This window comes from Megalopta genalis, chromosome 6, assembly GCF_051020955.1.
Source record: "Megalopta genalis isolate 19385.01 chromosome 6, iyMegGena1_principal, whole genome shotgun sequence".
In the NCBI taxonomy this organism is placed as follows: domain Eukaryota; kingdom Metazoa; phylum Arthropoda; class Insecta; order Hymenoptera; family Halictidae; genus Megalopta; species Megalopta genalis.
The window spans coordinates 26,532,132-26,543,895 of record NC_135018.1 but is presented as its reverse complement, the minus strand read 5'-3'; the positions used below and the strand labels follow the sequence as shown (position 1 = coordinate 26,543,895).

General features: G+C 40.2%; 1 long non-coding RNA gene across 2 annotated transcripts in view; it reads right to left on the bottom strand.

Moving 5' to 3' along the window:
• Positions 1–332: 332 nt before the first annotated feature.
• Positions 333–11,764, bottom strand: part of LOC117222264 (uncharacterized) — a 57,220-nt gene continuing 45,788 nt past the window's right edge. The window contains exons 2-3 of one of the 2 annotated variants that reach the window (XR_013033667.1): positions 670–773; positions 333–618 (exon numbers count right to left, since the gene is read on the bottom strand). This is a non-coding gene — a long non-coding RNA (uncharacterized LOC117222264). Of the gene's footprint in view, positions 774–11,764 lie in introns of both variants that reach the window. The other variant, XR_004490646.2, reaches the window with a different exon arrangement.

Sequence of the window (11,764 nt, the reverse complement as noted above, 5' to 3'; positions counted from 1 at the left end):
TGTTTTATCGAGGCATAAAGTTCGCGGTCTAATTATAATTCATAGAACCATGTATTGTACGATATATAGTTTGCTTCTCAAAGAAAAATATGAGTACCTCCAAACATTCCGAGCATCTCCGTGTTATTTATAATCTCGAGTGATTGATGAACGGTGTAATGGTATGATGACAGTCAGCGCGAGTCTCGAAAAATTGGCAGATTTGTCTAACAGCATTTTTGCATTCCATCATTTTATCCTTTCCTCAATTTTGAAAAAGGTCTATTTTATCTACTTGGACGTCAAGGTGTTTAGTGTCTGTGTTCGGGACAAGTGATTCAAATACACCAAACGATTTTTTGAAGATTTTATTCGAATGGAGATGGAATTTGTTATAGCAACAAATACAATTATTTTGAAGAAGGCAGAAAAACGAGAAGGAATTCAAAATGAAAAAAGAATTGAAAACGAAGAAAGAATCAAGAAAGAAGGGAACTCGAGGCTTCGGTAGGTCCGACAGAAGTATCCACTGCAGGAATCTCGTAGCTTTACATGGTGCTCGTGCCGTCTTCTGTGCTTCTTTCCCTCTATAAAAGAACGTCTGCGATGGCACAGTATCGCTTACCCCGTTCACCGGCTCTAAAAGTGACAGAGAGTCAAAACACATAGGCTAAGTTGTTTTGCACTTACCTCCCTTTGCGTAGCGCGCGACAGCTGTATTTATACAAGCCACTTCCGGCGAGACTCGAGCATGATAATTTCTTTTCCTTATTTCTGCCATCGCGAGAGCCCTGCTGCACAAGAAAAACAATAATTTCGTTGGGAGAACGTATAGGGCCGAGACGAGCAACTTCTTTCTTCTTTTGCAATCAACTACGCTAAATTATCAAGTGCTTCTACAATAAACACTAAACAATATTATTAATATGTTCCAACTAATATTTAATATATCAAAAATATATTCCAATTAATAATATAAATAATATTTCCAATTAATAAATTCTATTCTATCATCAAGAATGATAGAATTCTCTTTCGTTGCAAACTGTTCATAGTTTACATATTTTTAGTTTCTTGTATCCTTTTCCTCCGCTCGCCTGAATTGTTTAGTTAACTTTTACGTTTTTAGCTGCGTACATGGTCCCTGCTATGCTTGCCTGACATTTTTCAATTGTCTTTCAAGTTTTCATTTGTTTGCATTGCCACCGTTTGATCGAATTCTTTTAGTAAACTTTTCGGTTTTTACTATTGTAAAATTTCGTTTATTTTGTGGTTTGCTATTTACGATAGTGAAATGTTGGTGTAAATCCACGACGGATCGATATCCCTATACCTCAGAGCGCAGGAGTAGGTGTCGAGGGTAGAAATGTCGTTAAATTATAGCAAAGATGTTTATTGGACGCGAGCCAGTCTTTGCGATTCCCAGATTCCTGCTCGCAACGCAACGATATCATGCTAACACTCAACGTGACAATGGGACAGTCGTGCAAGCCCCCACCGTCTTATCTCATAATAAATAAAAGAAGCAATAAATCAAAGCCAGTAGTACTTCCTAGCAAAAAAAGAAACTCGCTTTGTCTTTTCTTAGAGCAATCTGCTTGCATGGCATGCAACAGCTGCAACATTTAATCACAAACGATGCAGTGTTAAACAGACATTCAACATTAAAAATTAAACAAAAATTGGCGTCGTAATAACACTTAAATTTAGCGTAGAATACCATTCACACCAACATAGAAATTCGTGTGTTCTGTTTTTAGTGGCTCATCCTATACATTGATAAATAAGTTGTTCTAATTTTACATGATTTTTATGGACACTTGTGTGGCAGCAAATATTATAATTAGTATATATTATGGTATTCTAAGACTTCGTATCAGTCTTTAGGAAGCTTCTAAGAAGCAATCCCATCAGAGTATAATTAACCCTTAACGGAACTCTCAGTTATTGTTTCAGTATATATTGCACATTTGCAAATTAGTAAGTGCAAGTAAATGTTCGTTGAAACATTTCAAATTTGATGTGTTAATAGAGGATTACATGACTTTTAAGTAACGCCATTAACGTATATTCCGATTAAGGGTTGAAGATCGATAGTCCTTCCCCAGGATATACACAATATTTTATAACAGATCAAATCATAGTATATTCACGATTGAACCGAGCGTTGCAAATGCAAGGTTCAGCCGTTTCTGTTTATGTCGAATCTACTATCGTCGATAGCAAGATCCTCGAGGGTGCACACGTAAGTCAGCCGCTAATTAAAATCACGGCCGGTTCTTTCAATAAAAACTGCATCAGTTTTCAATCCCCGCGGCGCGCAAGCAATAATCCCCAGATTCCCGAAAGCACCGGTAATTAATGCCCGTTCGCTCTTCGTAATCCACTTCCGACTTCTCACGCAGTCTTCGTTCCCGCGGCGAGCCTCCCGCCGGCAACTTCATCCCCTTCATCGCGATATTTAATTTCTGAGGGACGTGTTTCCATTACAAAATATTTCTGTATTTGTCTGGGAACTTCTCTAAGAGTTTACGAGGAAACTCCGCCGTTAGCCGACTACGAAAACCTCTTGTTGTTTGCCTCGCGTTACCACCCAGCCCCGTTCGGCACCCCGTTACCTCCGAACACCCTCTTCCCACCTCCGTCCTCGTCCTCATCCCCATCCTCATCCTCATCCTCATCCTCGTCCTCCTTCCTATGAGAGCAACCAACCTCCGCGCCGGAACGCGCGCGCAAAACTCGGGGGTGGTTGCGCGGCAGCCGCAGCCACGCGGAGTCTCTGCAAGTCCCGAAGAAGCTACGGACAAGACTGCCTAACTTGCATAATACATTTTAATTTATCGCGATATTAATTAACAACTCTAGCGGCATTCGCGTGTTCGACTAGCCCGACCGCGAACTCGAACCGTTAGCTATCGCCGGGATTTTACGCTGCGATGGGACAGTTTAGCGGACTGTGAATTAAGTAGACGCTGTTATGGCTCCGCCAGGAACGCTATCGAGGTATTACGGTGCGACCCTTATAGGTGGCGACATTACAAAATATTCCAGAACCACGTTTGTGTCGGCAGAAAAAACCTTTAACTCCTTTCATCTGTAATAACAAGTCTCCTGATAGAGATCTCATATTTAATTTACTAATTGTAAGTGTGAATGTTAGCCACTTCTTTCAAAATCAAAACAGATTCTTCTGTTATCAGAATACAGAAATGGAAGTATGTAAATGCAGAGACGTACAAGAAATCAAAATTGTCTCTTTCTACTAGGGAATTTATCGAAGGACAAAAGAGTCAATGTAGATGTGAGAAAAATAAAAATACAAATGGATCAAGGATTTTTGTTGTGAATTTCTTGCTTGTACTTTACATATTCTATGTAGATACTGCATGCACTTATAATACATATTTGACATTAATATTGGTCACATTTTGCTAAAGCGTATCATCTTTCTTTATATTTAATTATTGTTTGCAAGCAAATATGGTGGATATACATTGCCCATAAAAAATATTGCTTGTATAACTTAACTAAACAACAAAATAATTAAATATGTGTATTTACTGTACACATTGTGTTCATTAGTGTAGACCGAACAATATAACTTTCACTACATGAGACAGTAAGTTATAGCAACGATTATTTATGAAACTAAAAATTGATGCTATCAGACAAAATACAATGATTGTTCGACAAAAAATAAAATCTTGCAGTCACGAAAAAAGGAAAGAAACATTCACAATTTGTACCTGTACTTTCTACAAGATGTGTTTTTATTTCGTCCATGAAAGTTCCTAATTAAAACGTCTCATGTAAATCTAATAAAAGATTCGGTGCGTTCATTGTATTATTAACTTGTACGCGAAAAAAATTGATTTGTAGCCGAGCCAGTAAGAGTAAGAAGGGATTGTCGGCAGTGGTTCTTTAACCTGCGAATACTTTCGAGGAGCCACGCTGCCCACGAAATTCGCCGGCGTCGCATTCCAGCGGGAATAATCACTGTGCCAGAATCTGGGCGCAGCTTACAACATTGTATTTCAGTGCGCCGGTGTTATTTGCGTTATTTATTCGCGGCCGGTTCCCTATTTAATCGTACAGCAGTTTTCGATAATCCCAGTTGGCTCGGATCCGGTTCACCTCGAGTCTCCGAAGCTACTCCGACCAACTAACAGCACAAACAGCAACGGCAGCAAACCGTTGTCGATTGCGCAAGCATCCGGCATTAAAGAGATCGATCGTCCACATGGTATTGCGATCTTCTGAAATTTCGATGCGAGTTTCTCCGTTTCCACCCACAATTCATAATGGGATAAATGTTCTAAATATTGGGTTGGCAACTAAGTAATTGCCGATTACCGTTGCCGATCACTCCCATTTTTATGATATCGTAAACGTTATATTATAAAATTATTATTATTATTATTATTATTATTATGTCATTTTTTATTATCCGTGAATGTTAGCAACTGGACAAATTGAATGCAGCGGTCAAGGAAAAGCGACCAGAATTGGTCAATCGTAAAGGTGTCATTTTCCAGCAGGACACTGCTAGGCCGCACACGTCTTTGTCCACTCGGCAAAAATTGATGGATATTGGTTGGGAGTTGATGTTACATCCACCACATAGCCCTGATCTCGTGCCATCGGATTACCACGTATTTCGATCCCTGGACAACTCCCTTTGTGATAAAACTTTTAATGATGATGACGCTGTAAAATCTCACTTAACTCAGTTTTTGGCCGAAAAGGATCAGGCTTTCTACGAGCGTGGAATTTTCAAGTTGTCAGAGAAATGGCATAAGGTCATCGAACAAAATGGAAAATACATTACAGATGAAACTTCATTCCAAGTAAAAAAATTTTTTATTTCATTGAACAAATCGGCAATTACTTAGTTGTCAACCCAATATAATTACGCGTAAGATAGTATCGACGTAGATTTCACATGTGCTCTGTCGAATTTTTTAGACAAACCTCGCATGCATTTTATCGATCATGCTACGTTCACGTTTTTCTAGTAAGTTTTTCTTTAATCGCAGGACGAGCATGTTTGTCGTAACACGTAAAATTCCTATTCCCTCACGACGAGTATACTCGTTATTCGCAGCTAATAAGTTAATCTGGAAAGAACACCGTGTCAACCCTTAAACGGTACAGAAACTGAAGAAAAAAATGACTGATATACTGGGATCATGACAAAGCCCAAATAAAACGTGCGCAAAATTGTATTAATCTAATTCTAGATAAACGCTCCATCGATATCTTATTCTTAGTTAGTTTATAAAATAAAAAGAAATGTGGAAAGGAAAACTTTGTTGTCGCGAAAGGATCGCTCAATATTTCAGTATATCAGTTAAGGGTTAAAGTTGATTCTATAATACGAGATTTTGGGCCAGCGCGGCGGTCATTGAACGTGGAAAGCGAACGAAAAGGCGTTTGATAAGCGCGCAAATTGCACGGGACAGATGACGGATTTCGATACTCGGAAACGGCCGCTCGTTAAAACTAATGGGAACGGCGGATTTAGAACTTGGCAGTATTAATCATCAATTATATCGACCTTATTGCGGCCAGGGAGCCGGCGTGCGACGTGCGTGACAATCGTTGGAACGAAACGCGGCGCACGTGTTTTCGCATCGCGGCTCGAATCGATCGCCGATTCGACCAAAATAATCGCGGCGACCCCCTAAATCTCATTTCTAGCAACCGTTAATCCCGATCAACAGAACACCCGCATCTTCGCATAAATAATCTGGAAATCTTCTCGCTAAAATCAATTTAATTCGTCGCGATTTACGCCGTTAATATAGAATTTATTTGTTCAGAATTTCGTCAAGCTCGAGTATTATCAATCAGAAATTAGGTCATGCCGTATGTACATTAGTGACTAAAGAATTCTTAATTCTATTACGTTCCACAGGGTGAAAGTTCGCTCACTCACCATGTTCAGATAATGCATAACATTTGATGTCTGTCGCTGAGCGACTTTAATTTCTTGAACGTCTGCGAACACGAAACGCAGAGCAAGTAAAACTGGCCTAACAGAGATTTTGTTGCAACCGACGTTACAATATAGTTTATACCAGTGCGAATACTATGAGACACTAAGAGATTCCTATAATACGATAGCGCACTGAAATGAGGCGTTAAATTCGTCCTCTTCAGCGAAACGGTGAAAAATCAAACTGGTAAAAAAAACTGGTACATTTACAGTATTTTGAATACAGAAGGATTTAAATAAAACGGATTGAATTTAAATGAAAGAATTTTTAATGACATTTACGGATTAGTTTCAAGCAGAGTTCACTGGCAGAAAATAAACGAACAGTAAGAACGCTACAGAAAACAGGTGAAACTATGAATAAACGTGCGACGTGTCAGAGAGAGCTTTCCTATATTTTATAATTAATTTAAATTATCGGGACAACCCGTTTCGTGCATTTTATTCATATTCTTATTACTTCGGATCTCATTGTTTTTTGTTCCATCGATATATATGTATATATTTCCACCGGTATTTTGCGAGACGGGGAACGGAAGAACGCGTTATTCTTGGCTCGCCGAATGAAATATTCGATTCAACAAAACGTACATCTAAAATTTATGGCATTAAAATGCAGCGAGCCGAAAGATGGCGAAATCAGAAATAAGTAGCGGAACGACTGATTTAGAAGGAGGATAACATTACATGCGTTGCCCGGGTTTCCGCGCTGTCAAACTACGTGACGGGGTCGTCAAACGTTGTTGAAGACGACTGAACTTTTTGGCAGGTTGGACTTCTCGTTCGTCGAATACGGAGAAAGTGCAAACGTGATATTTCACCGTCAATTCCGCGGAGGACAAAGTCGACCGTGAAAAATTATTCGCCGCTGCTTCGTCTCCGTTTCGGCGACAGTCAATTCATATCGTGCGTCGCAATAGCGTGGAAAACACTTCCGGGAACCATCGTAGACCATCCACCGGGGCAGAGCACTTAAACACCGGGTACGACCAGCGTGGAGAACCTGACGGATAACGACCATCCAGAGATTAATCGGTGGTCACGAATTCTAAATTCTGCCGCGCGGTTTAACCATCACGATCGCCGCCCGACCGACTTCAACTTTCCGTTTGATTCCGTCGAACCCGACCGCCATTTCCGGGTCTGTATTCCAAGAAATCGGCTCGGTTTTAATCTCCGTCCTGCGTTATCCATTTACGATCGAATGTACGGTAGTGGGGTACTTAGTTACTGTGGCACGATCAATTTCTATGCCTTCGGTTCGTTTTCGGGTGTAATTAACTTCATATTCATCGAAGAAGACATATTACAATTTTTTAATCTTTCATTTTTGAGTAAAGAAATTTGTTTTTGAATACGAAAATGTGTGTGCAATAGTTTGGTTCATTCAATCCTTAATGGCGCCATGTTCTCTGGAGTAGCAGAGTGACCAAACTTTGACCGATCCCTTGAAACAGGTAATCTAAGAGAATCGAACGAACCGAGCTGTTCATCGAAAAAACATCTTTAGCAAGACCTTCCCAACATAATTAGTCTTAGCTTCACGGGACCCATAAAAATAAAGGTTTGCGAAGTTCGTCCGGCTTTGTTACTTAACCTTTTAGGCACGACGCGCCACTATAGTGGCTCCCGCGGATGTCATCTCTTATGCGATCGCTCATCGTTTGAATCAAATAAACGTCTTCATATGCATTGTTTCACACTTCTTTTGTCTTCGCATCGATTTGTCTTAACGATATACAGACAGAATATACAGTATCAGACTTTGTACAGTACATATCAGACTCTGCCGTCCAGAGAAATAGCCTCGCGCAGAATTCAGCCGTACCTAAAAGGTTAATTGCGTAACAATGCTATGCTAATTCATTGTCAACTCCACGCCGTCAAGTGAATTACCTCTCTTTTTTTTCGTTTAGGTTTCAGTGATTACTTTTGCACAAGTCTGTTTACAATCGGTGGTCTTTACTACTGTGTATAAAAGTTTTTGAACGACTGCAAATGAAGAACATTTCCTTCATATTTTGGTTTTTTACAACAGCAAAGGTGAGAATGCGTAAAAAAACATGTCTAAAAATTCGTGGCGTGTACAGAGACGATGCAATCGACGAATCAACGTGTAGGAAATGGTTCAAAAAATTTAAGGATGGTTTTAAACTTGAAAAATGTACCTCGTTCTGGACGTCCTGCGACGGCAGATTCTGGAAGATTAATAAGCTAATCAGAGATTAGCTTATTAATCCCCCCTGGGGGGGGGGGCAGTTTAGGGGGCGGTGGAAAAAAATTCCGCTTTAGATCTTTCATGGTAAAAAATCATACGACCTTAAGTACTTTTACAACTGATTATTACGAATTGAACAAAAACTATTAATTATTTCCTATGTATTATTTACATTACATTTCGACTGGATCAATCGTTTGGTGAAGACCTTGATAGGACGCAAGAGTATTTAAATAATACATAATTGTGTTTCCATAAAAATGCTAAATCTAGTATTTTTTTTTTAATGCTTAGGATCACCCTACCTTCTCTTTTCATTGCGTGTTGGCAAAAGCATGTTAACCTAGGGCTGTAAAAATCTAAATCCGGCTCTGAAGCTAGTAATCAATCAATTTCAGATCAGAAGAATAGCCAGACCAAAGTATCGCTTGACAGCGCAATCTAGTAAATTTTTGATCGGGAAGAGTAATTGAAGAGGATCGGAGGAATGAAGAAAGGACAGTTAGCAACGCTGTCGAGGAATGGATATACATATTCTGCGGATCGTGCACAGGCCGTCCACATAGTGGATGATTCACCAACAGTAATTTTCCGGCGAACGCACGGTGCGGACCGCGCGGACGGCATATATCGCGCGGCACCGCGCGCCGCGACGATTTCGGTAAAATGTGTGACGGTCGAAGCGACGGGCAAAGCCTCCTTTGACTTCTGTCCCGTGACCATAAACCCCTGATTTACGCCGGTTCGGGCCGAGCCCGGTACCGTTCGCCAAACCACGCGTGAGATCGACCTGTCGCGAAAATCGGATTACCGGCTTTTTACTTTGTCTCGTTTCTACGCGGCCGAAACCGGAGACGGGGCCGCGGCGACGACGCACTTTGCTCGCAAGAGATTGATGCTTCGCAGGAACTACGGTTCTGCCAACGAGCTATCGCTTCCCAACTTTTCTTATTCCTCTTGCCAAAGTCTGCCGCTTCCTTCGAACTGCTCGATCCCGATGGATGTTTCTTTGTCCGGGGTGTTAGCCCCCCCCCCCCGGTGACGCGTCATCCGAGATGACGCAGATACGCTGCCGCTGCGAAGTCTGCGATTTAAACGTTTCAGTCATCTCTTCTGATCAGATTCGCTTCATCTAATTTTTCCGTTTTTCTCTATCGAGATATCGATAATCAATCAATAACTTACCTTTATTAAAATTAAAGCGGCATTAGATGCTGGATTCTTCTGTAACTGGATACTATGAATAAGAACGACCTTTTTATCCACAAATAAAGTAGTAGAAATTGTTAAATTGGTAACTAAAATATCTACATTTATGTCAGACCAAAAGTATTCGAAAGGCAACATATATTTCATCGATATTTTCGGGACATTTATTCTTCTAAATTAACTAGACTGAGCGATCGTTTCAATGACATTAATAATTTGAGAATATTTAATAAATCGAGATAGGCTCAAATGTGTGTACCTCTGCATCCTTATTTAGAAATCAGTGATTTATTGAATTGATCTTCTAGAAACCAATGATTTTGCTAACTTTTCGTAAGAATCTTTAGTAAAAGGCCTATCTAAGCGAATTTATATTAGTCTTCTACCGAAGATTCTTCTCACTTAGTGTACATATTTAGTAACCAACGATTCAGTCAAAAATCAGACATTTGATAAAAATCTTTAGCAAGATTTGAACCCGTCACAATTTATTGCTTTCCGAATTTATGAAAGAAATTACTGGACTCTTGTCCTTCCCAATTATTTTGTGTCGTTGCTTCTCGAAGCAAGACAGGTCATCGACAGAAATATTTGATCCGTCGATCGGATCGCGAAGCAGCTGTGCATTCGCGAATATACAGGATGTACCACAATTATTTTAACAGCCGAAAATGAGGGGTGGCTGAGGTCATTTGGAGTAACTTTTCCCTTTGCGAAAATGCAATCTGCGGCTTTGTTTACGAGTTATTAAATTTTTAACCAAGGTGTACAGTGAAGATTATAACAAAGTACGTAAATGATATTTTAATTAAAATAATTCCCTGTCCGAACACAGTTCAACGAATGATCCGCAAAGCTAATTTAATGAATAATAATCGTGTTAAAGGACGTAAGGGATATGTTTGTTAGAGAAATATGAAGAATATTAATATCAATAAGATACTCACCCATTTAGTTGTAAAATCCTCTTCATGAATCCGACGGCGACGAACAGAGGGATGTTTCCGGACAGGCAATTCATATGTTGACCTTGACATAACCTCGACATAACCTCGACATGACCTTGACATGACCTTGACATAACCTCGACATAACCTCGACATGACCTCGACATGACCTCGACATAGCCTTGACATAACCTTTAAAATATCACTATTACGTAGTAAAAAAAAATCCGGAAAGTTCTTGCTTCGTGATTTGTTCAATACTTCGAACGCGGCTCGAGTCCGTCCCGACCATCTGTCAAAGCCTCGTGCTGCGGGCTCTCGAACTTCGCGCCGTCACCTCTCATTGGTCAGAGTTTTCCATTAATGACTCGTAAACAAAGCCGCAGATTGCATTTTCGCAAAGGAAAAAGTTACTTCAAATGACCTCAGCTATCCCTCATTTTCGGCTGTTAAAATAATTGTGGAACACCCTGTATGTATATGACACATCGGCTGGACATCGTTTTCTCGGCCTCAACCGATACACCGGATAACATCAGCGAATTCTCGGCGGATAAAGCTCGGTCCTCGCTGAATTTCGAATTCGCGGCCGCAATACGATCAATCTCCGACTGCTCGTTATCCGTCCACTTCCCCGCGCCAGTCGAGTTACTCGACTTTAAGTGCCTCACCTCTTGCTCGGGGCGACCATGTAGACGCCAAGAGCGTTTTCAACGATGAACCGCCAGCGTTTGATGATATTGATACAATGACAAACGTTACTCGCTACACAGTTGCTCCCTGATTTCCTCTTTTTGTCGGATCGCTTGAATTTGACAATATTTGGGGACCGGCGACGGTCGGAGAATATTCGACAGACTTCAAAGCGAGAGAATTATACTGCTTGGCATGCTGTCTACTATTAGCACACAGTTAGTCCTTAGTAACACTTTAGATACAAAAGTTCCGACAAACATATTAGTCTGTCCTGATTCGTTTAACGCTTTTTCCTGCGAGTGTTCCGTGAATTTTTTGGTGTTTGCGATGCTGTTTCGTTCGAGATCGATCAATGATAATCGAGGTTCATCGGTTAATTTTAGAAAGCTCATTTTTAGAGAAATAATGTTTATGTTTGTGGGTTTCTTTACCCATAAAACACGAAATAAGGCTTTTTCCCATAATTCTTTGTTATTCGAACACATTTTACATGTAAATAGTTTGATCTGTATATAACACCTGTTTATAGTAGTAATTAGGAACGCTAATGCCCACATCAATTTGAATAAGCAACATACCGCTGTAGTGCCAAATTCTGTAAATGCACATGCTCGTTCTATGTATAATATGTTAAAAATTTCTGCTCGTCGTAAGTGTGAACGATCTATAATTTACTCTTCGGGGTTCTAGATCACAGTGACTTTCTAACCCAAAAAA